Raw genomic sequence first — 15,923 nt, 5'->3', positions numbered from 1 at the left:
CTATAAACTGTCTTCAAAGATGCAGCTTTCTGTGTATGTAATCTTACCTCTTCCCAGGTATGAACATTTGAAAGTTTCATAAGATTTAAGAAAACAGGATATGAAAACCTCCAAAAAATTTTCTGGACCTACTTACCCTTTACTGCCCTCAATAAACTTGTGAATAATACTTACACTTTCCTCTACAAAGTCTTAATAAATTAAAGCTTATTTATAATTTTTTAAACATTTTTTTCTTTTTATGCAATGTCCTGCAGTCCTGAACACGGTAGAAAGGGGTTTTGACATGTTGTACCGTGATTCCAGGCTGAAGAACTTCCTGGGGTGTCCCAGACAGCTTGGGATTGTCATCCAACCCAACAGGGGATCAAAAGTGAAGTTTCTGCTAATAACAGCTAGAGACAAGGCAGCTGTTGCAGCAAAATTTATATTTATTATTTATAAAATGCTTTTTTAACTAGAATTTTGTTTCAAATAATTGTTTCTTCTGTAGTATTCTTCAAAGATACTGAATATATTTGTTAGCAGTGACAGATGAATAATACACAATCTACTGTACTGGAGATTAAGCTGATCAAAGGGTGAAAGATGCTTGCACAGTGAACTAGTAATGAGGTCCTTTGAGCCCCATCTTAGTTCATTTGGCAGAACATGTTCTGACCTTTAGTAGTGGTCAGAAACCAATGAGGACCCATTTTCATTTACAAGCAGAGGATAAGATTTTGCTCCAGCTGCTAAGCAGGAAACGGGTTCACTGTAACTTACCTTCGATCAAACAATAAAAAATGATTCAGTAAGATGTAAGATGGAACTACTACCAGCTTCTGCATGTGCTATCACTCAATAATTACATATTATATTGCCTAGAAACCGAATATTACATCACATGGTAGCAGTATATTTTATAACTCATTAGCAGCATCTAATATAGCTATTACCCATAATATATTACATTACATTATCCAGCAAGAAACTGTTATATATTGACCATGGCATGTTATGTCTTTTATTACAGACATATTATTGTATCTTGAGACACATCAACCACCAAGAGAATATGATTCGTTTACAATATTTTTACTTGCCAGGCCCATATTACCTTCTGTCCCTTCCTTCCAGGATACATCACATTTTTCCTACAGCAGAATTAGTTATTTTACATGTTAAAATGGGAATAAAAGTACATGTTAACCAGCTTGGTATACAAAATTATGGACAAATGTATACTGTTATGGGTCTTGCACCACAATCACTGCTGGTACTAAAAGACGGTAGAACTAAAGTGTAAAGTAGAGATCTACTGAGAAAAATAAAAAGTACCCAAAGCAAAAACAAACTAAAAAATGTAATTCCAAGGCATAGTGTATAATAAAGTAGTTAGGCACCTTACATCATACACCTTGCCAGGGATCCAAATCTTGGTTAGGGCATTGTTTCTTTAGTTTGTTGTGTGTTCCTAAAAAAAAAAAAAAAAAAAACATTAGGGGCATATCACCTCAAAGCACGCGGTCTACACTGCTGGTCTGGCATGGATAGTACTTGGGTGGGTGCTGTAGATTCTATGTACTTTGAGTCCTATGGGTAAAAATGTCAGAAACAATAATACCAATCAGGACTAGTAATTGTGGAGATTTCAACAAGTTGATGGCAGAGCCAACTTTACAATCATACCTGCAATGGGGTAAAATTTCACTTTTCAGTAAAATAAAAAAAGCTGTAAAGCTCCTGTAAAAATGAAAGTTTTTATTGTTGAATATCCCCTTCCAACCACCACCACACAAATGCACTGCATTACAGGGATTAAATGGCCCATGCTTTTCTGCAGGACCAGCAATCCTGCATTGAAAGGGAGTATACTGAGAACCATTCACAACCCAGTGAAGAATTGTACATTACCTGGCACATATCCAGTTTATTAGGCTGCTGTGTGTAAAGTGTTATTCCTTACCTCATTGTCCCCTAAAACTAGTTGCCTGGTTTCCATACTGTACCTAGCCCCCTGCTTTTATAGAATACAACAGTGACCCAAAATAAATAGGCTGGTAAGAATTTTCAATAATACTGGGAGTTCATTTTTTTTCCTGACAATGCTAATTGACTTTTTCTGGCTCCAGTACTTTTTGCAATCATTGCAACAAATAAGCAGAGAGCAATAGTCAAGACCCGTATTAAAGTGTGTGTCATCACAACACATGTTATTACGTGTAATGTGCATTAGTGTGTTGCTGTGAAATTTATTGCCAATGGTACCCCACTGCATTAACTAACATAGATATATTACAGCACACTACAATGTGTTGCGGTGTGGTGTTCTGCTTTTAACAAAAAACGATGCATGTCTGTTGCTGTTTTTCAATTTTTTTTTTCATTGCAGTATGTTGGCAGCCTATACATTATGCATGATAATGTGCACGCTTTAACGCCTTGTACCAGCGTGAATGTTTTTTCAGACTACTTCAGATCCGCACGTGTTCTAGGTTACTGACCAATAGAGTATTAAAGCTATTGGATCAGAATAAGGTTAATGAAGTAGCATTTTTGGGAAGAAAGAATACAAATATCAGCCTGAATATTTCCTGAGTCTGAGTCATATGTAACGCAGTCTGGTATTTATTCTCTATTACCACGTAGTGGCAGCAGCGATCTACCTAAAAATACCTGACACTGAAATAACTGTAGGCAATCATATATGGATAGTCACATCTGCACTAAAACCAGAGTTCCACAATACTATCATAAATACTGGACCCCGGGCAAACTCCTAGTTCTTAGTGTAACCTTGGGGAAAATGTTCTGTCCTTGTATAACAATAGCAAAATTGATATGTGTAGCAGGTTGGCGGAAGTCATTGTTTCTGTAGAAATTCCATGTGCACGTTTGGCAAATGTACAACGTCTCCTGGCGCGTTTCACTGCGTAGGAACTATATTATTCTATTTCTGTAGGAGAAGGACTCAAGGAGCCCGGAGAGTATAGCTCTGTATGGTTCTGAGCAAAATAATCTAGTTAATCATGAGCGTGTTTAGAAGCCATAAAGGGTTGGAAAAAAAGAAAAGAAAAATAGAGAACACAGTGTTTCAGCTGCCTGCCAATCACTTACAAGCTAGGGCACATCTAAAAGTGCTGGTAGACGCAAATATTTACAGCTGCAATCTTTTTAAGTTTTTTATAACCTGAGCAGCTGTGTGTTTTAATAAATGTGGTAATGCTGGCGACATACTCGATTCTGTTCATTTTGTACATTTTACCAGATTTATACTCATCTACACATGTATACATCTTAAACTTTTAAAAATTAGATTTAAATCCATTCTGCAAGATTTGATTAAAGGTAATAATAATAAAAAAAAATAATAGATTTAAATCCACCCTGCAAGGTTATCCTTTAATAAAGGTAACACAAATCTATGAGTGAAGCAATAGAAAACATAGGTGTTGTGCCTTAAAAAATTAAGCTTTTCCTGACAGTTATAAGTACTGCTGGGTGTTTTTTTTTACCATAATGTTCTAGTATGCACAGCAATATGTACACTTACCTTTAAGTGTGCCCTGCTCTGGCAATAACAACTCCAGGTTCCCAACATGTCTCCGTCGGACACTGTGACCATCCTCACGGCTTATTTCAGGTCCTATGACACTCCTCTTGGCTTGAGAACATTAGTTAAAATACCCAGCCCTCGGCTCAGATGCCAAGATGAGTCAGGATGTACATTGCATACACAGTGAGAGTAAACAGTTGCAAGAGTATTTGTATGTGACCGAAATAAATCTAGGTTGCTGTTGTTTTTTTTTTACAACAAGACTTAAGTCTTGCAACAATGCAATGAGATTTTTACTGGCCTTTTAAGTTTGTAAATTTTAATATTATATTTGGTGACCCTGTCATGAGAAGGAATGAACAAAATTGAGTGTTTTCATTTCCTCATTGAAATTGCTTTTTTAAGCTAGCTTTTACTTGTTATTTTGCCAAGAAGGTGCCCCCTGTTAGCTTCCTTGTTTTACATTTTTTCTTAGAAATGAAAAGATAAACAGTTAAGGAAATCTAACCATTTAACTATCAAATACACATATTTCTTCCACCAGCCCTGTCACCTGTTTTGTTTTTTTAAAGCTTCCACAATGAAAAAGGTCTTCCCATTGCAATTGCCCTTTGATATGTTTCCTGATATAGTAATTGGAAAGAGTGTGAAAAGTTTTTTTGGACTTCTCAAATGAATGCTAGGCTTGTACCAATCTTAACAGAACAAATACCATCCCTGCAAATAACTAGCTGTTTCCCCTTTAGAACTCTGAAATCCCTGCTTTAACCTTTTTTTTTTGCAGTTCTTGGTGGATTGGTAAAATATTTTAAAAGAGATAACCCTACTGCTGCTGTAGAACCCTAACTAACTGAGTATAAGAAATAAATGGCCATAGCCTTAACTTATATTATGATGGTCTGCTAGAGGCAACCCAGCTTATCTACAGCATGAGTCTTCTTTTAGTACCAATGCACAAGGCACTCCTATCTTCCCCAGTGGAGGAGAAACAAGGAACAAGATATCCACCCCTCCAGAAAGAATAAGAATTTTAGTTTCTGATCTTATACTTTATTCAAATCAAGACCCCTAAACCAAGGTTTTCAGGCCATTTGAAAAGTCTGTGGCTCAAAGTATTCCAGATTCTCAGCCATTTCTTCCTATGCATTTCCTCTGCAAAGTGGTGGGATATTTGTTGACCTCTGCTCATACCTGGATGTCTTGCTTCTTAGATGTGTGGGTGCAAAAGATAGTGTCCTACGCATGCAAGCTGATGTTTTGCTCCATGCCGGACTGGTTTTAGAATAGGGCAAACTGAGGGTCCTATCCTCTCCAGAGGCCCCAAATGGCAGAATTGCAGGGGTGCAGAAACTAGAATGTTGTACATGTGGAGCCACTACTTGGATGTATTTTCTCATAATTTCCCATAATTTCTAAAACGTCCCCCAGTTCCATGTTTCTCGTTCCTCACACTGGAACTAAATTTTAGGCCTAAATGTGTAGACTTGGTCTTCAAAATACAAAATAGGAATATGCAATCTCAGGTTCAGGTTTTCTATTCACATTCTTTTTCACAGGAATTCATGTAAGTTCTATTTTTCCATTTTAACACAAAAGCATTGCAGTACAGCATTCTAATGTTGTGGTGCAAGTTGTTCAAGTCCCCAGATGAACTGACTCATTTGATATAAAGTTATTTTTGGTGTGGTGATTGTGGAATCTAGCTCTGAAGCTGGGGAAGTCCCCCCTTCACTGCTATTTAAATGATCCTTACAAAGGATACCAGCGTGACGGGCCCGGCCATTAGTGTAATTCCAGGATTTTGTTTTGAGTACAACGAATTGGACAGGTTTGTCTTGTGGATACTGTGCCTGCTCTATACTATATGCATACCCTTATTTATTTCTCCTTAAGTACTTTTTTTTATCTTTGCAGGATCAGGGTGCAAAGTATTCAAACAATTTTGCTTTGGATAGGCCAAAATAATGGTTTGTCAACCTGGCAAGGCTCCTGGCATACACTCTGTGAACTGTGTCAATGATCATTTGTTTTTATTTACAATTTGGAATCCCACTTTACAATCACTGGCTTTACCAGCATGACTTTCAATTATTAAGGCTAGAAAAGCTTCTTTTCTGTGTATTCTTCCCTTTCCTCTCCCCTGTGATTTTGTGAGATCTAAATCAGATTCTTTCTGCACTTACAAAACCCACCATTTGAACCCATTGGAGACATTCCACTCTATACTCTCATGTACATAATTATTTTCATCAAGCAGTACTTTCTTCCTTTGACCTCAACCAGGACAACAATATTCCAGCTCTCTGTCCTGCTCCATTTTACTAAAAGGAGATTTCTACAAATGTTTGGATGTAGCTTTTTCCAAAAAAAAACCTTGTTATCCCTGATGAACCCTGTAAATGTGCTGATTTTTCTGGCTGCATGGTGGTCGGCCATCATCCAGATTTATGGTTTTAAGGATTGAGCTCCACCATTTTCTGTCATGCAAACTCTGCTATATCTAAAAGTGTCTTTTTGACTTTCCGGCACCATACATCTGTTTCCCTGTTCACATGTTCTCCAAGCTTACCAGGAGGATTGTGTGATCGTCATGCTCCATGCTCCTAGCTTTTTGTTGTTTTCTTTGGCATGTTAGCAGTTGTTTGCTGTTGCCTACCCCTCTTTTAGTCCCCCACTAAATCTTAAGAAAAAGATATTATGGTACTAAAATCCTATTTATAATAAAACTTAAACTTTTACTGCATGTTCTTGTGTGCTGTATATTTGTCACTGGATTGACTGCCATGGCCTTGGTAAAGATGTTAGGAGCAAAACACACTCCCAGCAGCTGATCTGTCATTTGATCGTGAAGCCCTGACAAAGCCAGTGTTGCAAAAACACTGCATTGTGAAAAGAATGTGTTGTCTTTTACTGTCAAGGGGTTGAGAGAGAGACAAGCTGCTACAATGTATGAAAGCATTCTGTAACCATCTAAGTATAATAGGTAACAAAATGTAATCATTTATCAATCAATATGAAAGGGCAAAAAATAAAAAGAATTTGTTTTGGCATTGCTATTTTGTCTTTTGAAACACTACTGGACACCCCCCGCTAATCTCTATAACATAGGAAGTCATTGTTCATGTAGTGCATGGGCAGAGCCAGAGCCATGGTAATGCCCCGTTATGGATCGCGGGCTCAGGACACAACCCACCCACTCTCCCATTGCAGGGTCAGACCTGTGATGGGAGAGTGGATGGGTTCTGTCATCATGACATCACTCTGGGGGGAATTTCTTCCCCTTTGAGTGACACACGACTCCCCACACATGCACGGTCTGGAGCCCATACGTTTAGTGGTCCATAGGTCCGAAAAGATTGGCGACCACTGATTTGGAGGGTATTGTGTGTTTTCTTACCTCAAAGTACAGTAGAGGCGGTCTACCTTCAGACCTTCTTTAAAGTTTACCAAGAAAGAGTAGAATGAAATTGGATCAACTGTTGTCTAAGCTAATGCTGGGTTAACTGTGATAGGAGAGTAATGGATTGGTGGCTGCTTGGGTTAGATACATTGAAGATATAGTGTGGATCTGATTCTCCACTCCAAATTATATGCAAAATGTTTTTGCATAGCTTTTGCCAACCTCACAAAAGACATTTGTCCACCATTTTAACAGCCAGTTTGAGTCTATCCACCATTTTGTGTTACAGTTAGGCTCATGAGTACAGAGTAGGCCCATGAGTTTGCAAAGCTAAAATGAATATGATGTCTATCATTCTCTACAGAAACAGTGATAATTAAATTTACTTGAATTGTAATCCCCAAAAAACGGTAAGGTATTACAGAATTTCAAAACCATTAAAAACCCATGGCGATTAAGAAACTAATAGGATTTCCAAGCCCTTTAATACTCTTCATTGCCCCTTAAGCATCAATAATGACATGCAGTCTAATGATAGTTGTGGATGAGGCTTTTGAATTTTTCAGGTGGTAAAACACCTCCATCTTAAGAAACCACCTCCATGTCCCATAAATTCTTGGGCTGCCTTGGCATCTCCCTAAAGTGTTTCAATATTATTGAGGTCAGAAGACTGTGATGGCCACTCATGGACCTTCATTTTTTCTGCTGTAGGCAATGAAAGATCAATTTGATCTTGGGTTTGCAATCATTGTCATGTTGCAGCTAGCGCATTCTTTTATCACATGCGTATCGCCCATTTTTTTTTTTTTTTTGTTTTTTTTGTTTTTTTTTATGTAATTTGGGTATTGGTTCTGGTTATAAATACAATAAAGTCATGACAGACATTTTATTCCTGTATACTCCTATAAGTTTGTTGATAGTAGTACAAGTTCTTTCTTGGTACAAAATTTCAGCTCGGTACTTCTTCCTCTCAGCTTTCTAATAACCACAGAGATTTCCCAGGATACATTTTCAACACTACAATGGCACCTGTCAGCTGTTATATGTCAGGGTACAACAGCAAAATAATAAATTCATAAAGGGTATTCATGACTTTCTTGTTTTGCTTGATTTTACAGTTTTTTTCCTGAAAATTCTAGTACCATTGTATATTGGTATTTTTCAGCCTCCTCTAAAATTTAAACACTAATATGCTCTTATGAAAGAACTCCAGGTAACGGCATATTGTTTCTAGTTTCCCCATGGAAAGAACTCAAGTTTGAGCTTTTCCTGAAACTTACAGGTCTACTTATTTTGTCAGTTCTTGATAGACTGTGGAAGTAATAGAACCTCTCAGGTTTGTTATTTCTCTGTTCCCATGTTGTAATTTGTTCTCAATTCTTATTCTGGGTAACACTGGTCACAGAAAGTAAGGAAAAATCTCCCCACAGATGGCAATTAAAACTTTAGCTTCTATACTATATCCAAGTGTTTTTTCATTGTTATCTGTGTGTCTGTTGTGCACATTTACCTATACTTCCCAGTCAGGATGACGCCAAGAAGAATTGGAAACAATTAGTCAATGTAACTGAGGTTCTAATCTCTTTGTTCAATTCAAAACTAGACAAAAAGTTTTGGTTCACCTTATGCTTTGAGGTGCATTCTAATAGACCGGGAGAAAGTAAGAGGCTATTTTTTGTAGATGAAGGGCTATTGAAGATACATGGACAAATGCTTTATAATATTGTTGTAGATGATTACACAAGAGAAAACATCATCTTCATGAACTGCTGATATAGTTCACAAAAGAATACCACTTCACTTAAACTATTTTCAGCATCATTGGCTTAAAGTAATCCCAAGGCTAGAATTACATGTTTTCCATTATAACAAAGCAGAAACAGAAAGGAAGCTAACACTCCTGTACGTGTTTTAGTTTTCTTATGTTCCTAAAAGTGAATTGAATTCATATTTTATATGTTTATGCTTATTTTTATTATGTATTTTCCCATATTTTGTGTTTGGCACACAAGGTTTGAACAGAACATTTTATGTTATAAATGTACACTGGATCATGCAGTTTCTATTGACTTATGTGCTTCTTTTTGTACATCATCAGATGAACTATTGTCCGTTATGTAATGCTGTGCTTGTACTGTATGTGAGCATATATGTGAGCTATATGGGATGATGAGTATTATGGATTTTGGGGTATCATAAGCTGTGAATAAGTCCTTGTAGCTCCATACACAGTGGAACAATGTATTTGGCTTATCATGCTTCCTGGATGCAATGCAAAACTATGACAAGAATAACCTTTGCCCTGCACCCATATATGTCAACGATGTAAAGCCCTTTCTTTGCCAAGCGAGATGCTACTTGAAGCAGCATGTTTTTCCTTATGCCCTGTGCTTGCCAAACTGAACTCAGGCCTTTTTTCCCCTTTTTGACTCATAATTAATGTAATTGTTGTTGATCAAAACTAAGCATCTCCTTCTTTCCTCTGCAATATTTAGCTGTGCCATGAATATTTTATTGCATTATAGTCCTGCTGTGTGAAGGATACTTTCTTCTTTATTTTGCTTGAAGCTGCAGATAACAATATTTAGTAAAGCAAAGGATTGAAAGGCCCTTTAAACATATATTAGCTCATGGGCAATGATAAAAGCCAGCTGCCAGTAAGGGAGAAGACCAAAAGATAAAGCATTAAACTTATAAGTCAAAGCTTCTAAGGGATCAGACAGTGGTGTATTGAAACTTGAGAACAAAATAAAAATCATACATGGGCATTGTCAAAAAACTCTTTAAAGCAGTTCCCTACAAATGTAGAGATATTCTGTCCTCTCCAAAGCCATCATCTTACAACTTTTATCAGAATCTGTACTATTCCACATTTCCAGGAGTGTCGGATGCCTTTTTCACCCTTGGTCGATTCGTTTTGATTCTATCCTCCACCACTACGGGACATAGTTAGAAAAAAATAATACGATATGGCAATAAAAGTCAGTAGTGATGTAGCTTTACTAATGTGCACGGCACAGAGAAAGCATCACTGCATACCATATGTTGTATAGTAATACTGCAGTGTCTAGCAAAGTCAAAGCCAGAACAAAGTAAATTACATGTATGTCTGTTTTTGAAATTTCCTGATCTGCATACTTGCTCTGGGTAGAAAGTTAACCGCGGAATCTAGATTGAAAAATGAAATATATATTATTTAGGACCACGATTTAAGCGCACACATGCTCATACTCTTATATGCACATTTATGCACACAGCCATGTGCGTGTATTTACACATTCAGTGGGTGATACATGGTGGGCTGTTTTAACTTAGATTGGTGTCTGTTGCCTTGTAACTGGTGTTCTTCCCTATATGCACCTGACTCGGCCTGTGTTCATGAATCACTTGTGGCAACTCAGACTGCACCCTGAATTTGTCCTTTGGATCACCCTCCTGTTAACTTTTGTATGGACTGGTTTACTTGTTGATAGCTTGTTCCAGGACCTGCTTTGTCTACTGTACGTTACTGCCCTTGCCAACATATTGCTGACATCCGCCTGTTTCATGACGTGTCTCTAATCTCTCGTGTTCCTGAACTGCACCAGCCAGCATGTTGTCACTGCTTGCCTGTTACTTTGCCAGCCTCTGATCAGGTTCTTTATATTTTCCTATATTGAGACCCACACAATAATACTAGAGTTGATTTTTTAACTCTTTTGCATCTGACTGACTAGTAAAGTCATGTGGACCCAATGACAATAACTGTTTTCAAACACAGTGGGTTCTTGTGCTTCCGAAATTCCAGTGGGAACACGTTTAAGGAAAGAGTTTAGATATAAATAGCACTTGCTGGAGTTATTTAACTGCTTTGAGTCCTAAGGGAAAAATAGCTGCATGAATCTTACTGTATTGTGTTGTACTGCATATTTAAAACCAAGAGTACATAGTAATACCATTGTGCATTTCACTTCATTTCGTACAGCATGAACATAGAGGATCTGATATCTGTTTAACAAGTGAAACTGACTTAGCGAGTCTGTCAAAAAGGCTGATCAAGAAAATTCAATTGATTTTCTTTTAACTACTTTAGACAAAGCCACACCCATAGATTTACAAATATTGTACTGGTATTGAAACAAAACCAGCCTATGTTTTATTTAGGGTATTTGGGCAATAATATATGTAATAGAAATTATTATTAGGATAATTCATTTTAAATTGAAAAAGAATCCAGAAAAATCACAGTGAATGAACTTTGATGTTTGGCCCCTGCTGGCAGGCACCCTCGCAATGGAGATCAGTTTTGAATGGAGGGATTTAAATGGCTGTATGTGCTTGGCCCAGTTCCCTTACAGTGATACATTTCATTTCAAAATGTTGGAAAATACTGTATCTGAAGAATAAATTGGATCTCCCATGAATGTATCTTGGTTTGCAGATGAAGAGACTCCTTTATGTCTGAATTAAATTGATGAATTGAGTTCATTACATTTGCTGAATTTCTTTCACACTGTGATACTAAGATCTTTCTTTTCATGCCGACTTGGTAGATTTCTCTAAATAATAAATGATGAAAATGACACAGTCTACAAAACAGGTATTAATCCCACTGACAGTGTGCACTCTCTTCCCATAAATTTTATATTGTATGTGTAGATCCATTGGAAACACACAGGCCTATTCCTCATTTAAATTTGTGTGAGTAATTAGGGGAGCACGGATCCTGCTGGCATTTGGCCAAAGGGAAACAAACAGAGTAATGTACTCTGAAATGAAATATATCTAAACTGTGTCAGCTAATGAAATGATTCTATGTAGAAAATTTCAAATGAATTTTGAAAGATGCTGTGTAAGGCCCTGGTCCAGCAACAGTAATTGCCAGACACCAGTCCCCCATTCCACACTGTACTTTCGCCTATAGTATGCCCCCGCTCAGCCTCTGGAGGCTAGTTCTGCAGTCCCAGCACACTGTTGCCCCCAGGACTTCTGTGCGCAAGAGATGGTGTCTGGCAAATGACTGACAGAGGACCAGGAGCCAAAAGATAATGTAGTACCATGATAACAGCAGAGACAAATCCAGAATACAGAACCAGGTCATTCACAGGTAATCAGTCCACCAGACGAGGTAAACAAGGGCAAGACAAAAGAATAGTTGGGGGTCACAGACAAAAGGTCAGTCCAGGCAGCATACACTCAGGCAAGGTGAGGAACTCTAAATCTTACAAAATTACACACCAGCAGCAAGTCAGCCCAATTTAACACTACAACTGGCACTGGTTACTGGGAGTAGAGAGGCCCAGCAGCCAATGGCAGAGCAGGATTGAGTCAACAACCAATCTGCTCTTAAAGTTCCATTCAGCTGTGCAAAGCCTCAGAATGGTGCTGGGGATGCCGAGAAAGTACATATCAGGCTGCAAGGCTAAAGGGAAGCAGGGGCTGCTGATATTTCTTTGTTCCCCTTGCTGCAAGTGACATTGCTGGACAGAAAAAACTGTGTGGTATACTGTGGGGGCTCACATTATGTGATCACCAGCCGGAAAAGTATCTCCTAAGATGCTGCCTCTGTTTTTAACTACGTATTAAAGTCAAACCCACCTAAAACAGGTCAAATGTCTTGTTATTATGTCTTGTTAACTGACTCACCAAAGCAGACTGACTGTTTAAAGGAACTCTACAGAAAAAATTGCTTGTGTAGCCTTTCATCCAATTTTGCACATTGCCAGTGATGGGAGGTAGAGAGGAAACTCTGAAGAAGACATTTGCAGTTTGCTGAAGATAACTAAGTGATAGGGATAGCTGCCAATAGGATTTTAGTGAAGGAACAGCTGTCTGCCCTACTTTCAAGCCTTTTCTCACTGTGCATCTTGTGAAAGAAGGTTTGGTACAAACATTGTATTCAGAAATAATAGTTTCCCAGACATGCTTGAGTTCCCTTTATTTACTTTCTCAATAACTTGGGATACACTAATTGTATCTAGTATTTAAAGGCATTTTTGGTTTGCTGTCTTTTGTTTTTGACAAATATGGAATGCAGTGTATGACTTGTATCTTTAAAAGTAATTACAATTGTTTCACTAATGGGATTTAGACTGTTTCCTTAGTAAAGTGAATCATAACTCAACATGGGATAATTCCATCAGCTTAGTGTATGGTGATTGGGTTAACTTAATTTTGAACACATTCACTAAGCTAAATAGTGCTAAATGAATAGCCTCAATGTTTAATAATTGAGTCTAATACATCACTTGTTGACTATGCCATGCATTGTGTTACCTTTTTTCTCTATACTAGTAGAGAGTTCTATAATGCAAAGTTTGTAGTAAGGTGTTACAAATAGTGGAATACTAACTTTAAAACTTGGAATAATGTACATGGCACACTGTGGTCTCTCAACAAATACATGGTCCGTAAAGGTTTTTTTTTTGGAACTAGTGAAAGGTATTTTTGTGATGTTGTCTGGCTCTTTTGTGGTACCCAGGCTTTGGACACTGTTGATAATAAAAATTAACAAGGGTTTGATTTGAAATTTAGTTTTCTAAAGCACTGTGAATCAAAAGCATGCAACCTATTTTTTCTTACAAATATACTGTTTTCATTACATCTTTACATCTTTCTTTACATCTCTGTGCTGGTGGTCTACCACAGCTTCTTTCAGCCTTTTACTATCTCCATGCACCTTGGACTTAGACTCCTGCGTTAGTTTGTTTAAAGCAGTTTCAATATTTGATTTGATTGTTAAGGGGAAAACAGTGATCCTGCCCAAAGGTAAAAATATCTTTAAGTGTCGTACTTATAAATTATTGTCATGCACGTGTAAATGGAAAAATATACCTGTATATAAGTAAATAGGTATATTTTTTAGGCAAATAGAATTGTCAAGCAGAGTGGGAGGTTTGTAAGTTCTATTGTTGTGGATAATACCTGCCAACTGCTGAAATCATGTTTTGTCTGATCATTCTAGAAAACTGGTTAACTAGTTTACAGTTCACTATTTTCACGTTTCTACCTGTTTGAAACTTGCAAACTCCTGTACTATCAATCAGTCCTGATTATTGTTTAATCAGAAAACACGATTCTTGTTTTCTTATCCAACCTTTCATTCTATCACTCCACACCTAAATATTGAATTTAGACACCCAGACCCAGTAAACCTTACCATGAATCCATAAAGTCATGACCAATGCATACTGTAACTATCACAGTACTGCATCCAGTCTACTGATACTTACACAAAACTCTGTGTTCCCCTACACATACGCACATAATTCCTGTGTAAATAAACTTGTCATTGTTCTTATTCCCAGAGTGCCTCCGTACACAACTTTCATCTGCCTCCATCTGTTGAATTGTCATCTTTTATGATATCTTTCTACATTCAGCCGAGCCCATTTGGCAACAGCATGAGCAAACACTAGTAGGGAGCCTGATTTTAATAAGAACTGAGTCTCTTTGCTTTGCAGTATCACAAGTGTTCAAAGTGTGCATGACGAGGGATAATTTACTTACAGTGAATGCCGCTGTCATCTCCAGAGAGCTTAAAGTTTTGTGAAAATTGCCAGGCATATTACAGGTTTTGTTCCTCCTAAATTATATCAGCTTTGTGTCAAGAAATCTACCCACTTTATGACTTTATTACTGAAATTAAATAGATAAAATAATGTCTGAGTGCAAAAATCTCTCCCTAATCTGAGGATTATTAGGAGGGTTTCACAAACAATGGCAGAATTGAGCATGAATTTACTTATTTTCGATTTCTGTATACAATATCTTGATTCTTCGCTGTTTATCTTTCTAATCCTCTTTACACTGAAAATCATTTATAAATGTTATTTCTTTGCTTTAAAAAAAAAAAATAAAGATTTGGGTGGCCTTTTCATTGTTTGCCCAAAGTGGAAATAAAGTCACATAAATAAATAAACCTTTATTTATTTAGAATTTATTGTACTAACAGCCACATTTAGTTGTATCTGAACATGATTGCACAGTCACTGATAAAGTTGAATATGTCAATAATTGGTGACATAGGTCTGAAACGCCTTATGTTGCTCCTGAAGAAACAAATATTATGGTCTGCGAAGCACGTTGAGGCTGTTTTTAGGACATATGTGCAAAACTGGGCCTACCAAATATTTAATGTTTTTTTATTATCCACTATTGTCTTGTGTCGAGATTAGAAGTTATAAGTTATAATTTACACAAAACTAAAAATGACTTCCCATTTGGCACCTCATTATAGCCTAGACTAGGGATGTCAAACTCTGGCCCGTAGGACAAATCTGGCCCGCAACGTCCTTTATTTTTGCCGCCCAAAGGAATCCTAAATATGAATTGCAGCTGGCCCGCAGCTGCATTGAAGTAGCCCCGCAACTAAAATTCCCGACATCACTCGCGCCTATAGACCAGCAGCATCTCTGCCTATGCATGGCCCCGCATTAGACTGTTTTATAGATGCATGTAATGCCGGGAATTTTAGTAGCGGCATCGTTCTCGTCTATAGGTGATCCCTTAATGGGCAAAGCATAGGTTTGTATTAAGGTGCTTTATTCTTTGGTATTTTTGGTAATGTTGGTCTTCAAGGGTAATTTTGACATTTACTTGAAACATAATTTGTCTATACTTTTGTATACCTTTATACTGAATAAGCCGAGTAAATATCTAGGTTGATTTACTGAAGTAATATAGGCTGTTCACTCCCCAAAGTAAATTACCACCTTGCAAGTAATAATTCATAGAACTTAGTGAACCAGGTACAGCTTGGTGTACAAATGTGCAACCAAAAATTTAATCCCATAATTTTTTTTACATTTCCATTGTTGTTGTTTTTTCCAATTCATTGTGCTAAATTAACAGACTAATGCCCTTTAGTAAATCAAGTTTGTTTTGTACATTACTCCAGGTAGCTTAGTGATTCTAGTGTTCTATTAGGGGTCCAAATCTACAGAAATTCCCTGTAAGTTATTTAATGCAAATCTCAGAGCGCCCTTATTTTTCTCTTTTCTTTTC

At 37.3% G+C, this 15,923-nt stretch overlaps 1 long non-coding RNA gene across 1 annotated transcript in view; it reads right to left on the bottom strand.

Annotated features, from left to right (window-relative positions):
• Nucleotides 1–3,617, bottom strand: part of LOC140323425 (uncharacterized) — a 102,006-nt gene extending 98,389 nt beyond the window's left edge. The window contains exons 1-2 of the long non-coding RNA XR_011919372.1: nucleotides 3,536–3,617; nucleotides 1,391–1,456 (exon numbers count right to left, since the gene is read on the bottom strand). This is a non-coding gene — a long non-coding RNA (uncharacterized lncRNA). The remainder of the gene's footprint in view (nucleotides 1–1,390; nucleotides 1,457–3,535) is intronic.
• Nucleotides 3,618–15,923: the final 12,306 nt, after the last annotated feature.

Source organism: Pyxicephalus adspersus, chromosome 2 (assembly GCF_032062135.1).
Source record: "Pyxicephalus adspersus chromosome 2, UCB_Pads_2.0, whole genome shotgun sequence".
Classification (NCBI taxonomy): Eukaryota; Metazoa; Chordata; class Amphibia; order Anura; family Pyxicephalidae; genus Pyxicephalus; species Pyxicephalus adspersus.
Note: the sequence above shows the minus strand (reverse complement) of the source record. Positions and strands in the feature narration are given on the sequence as shown.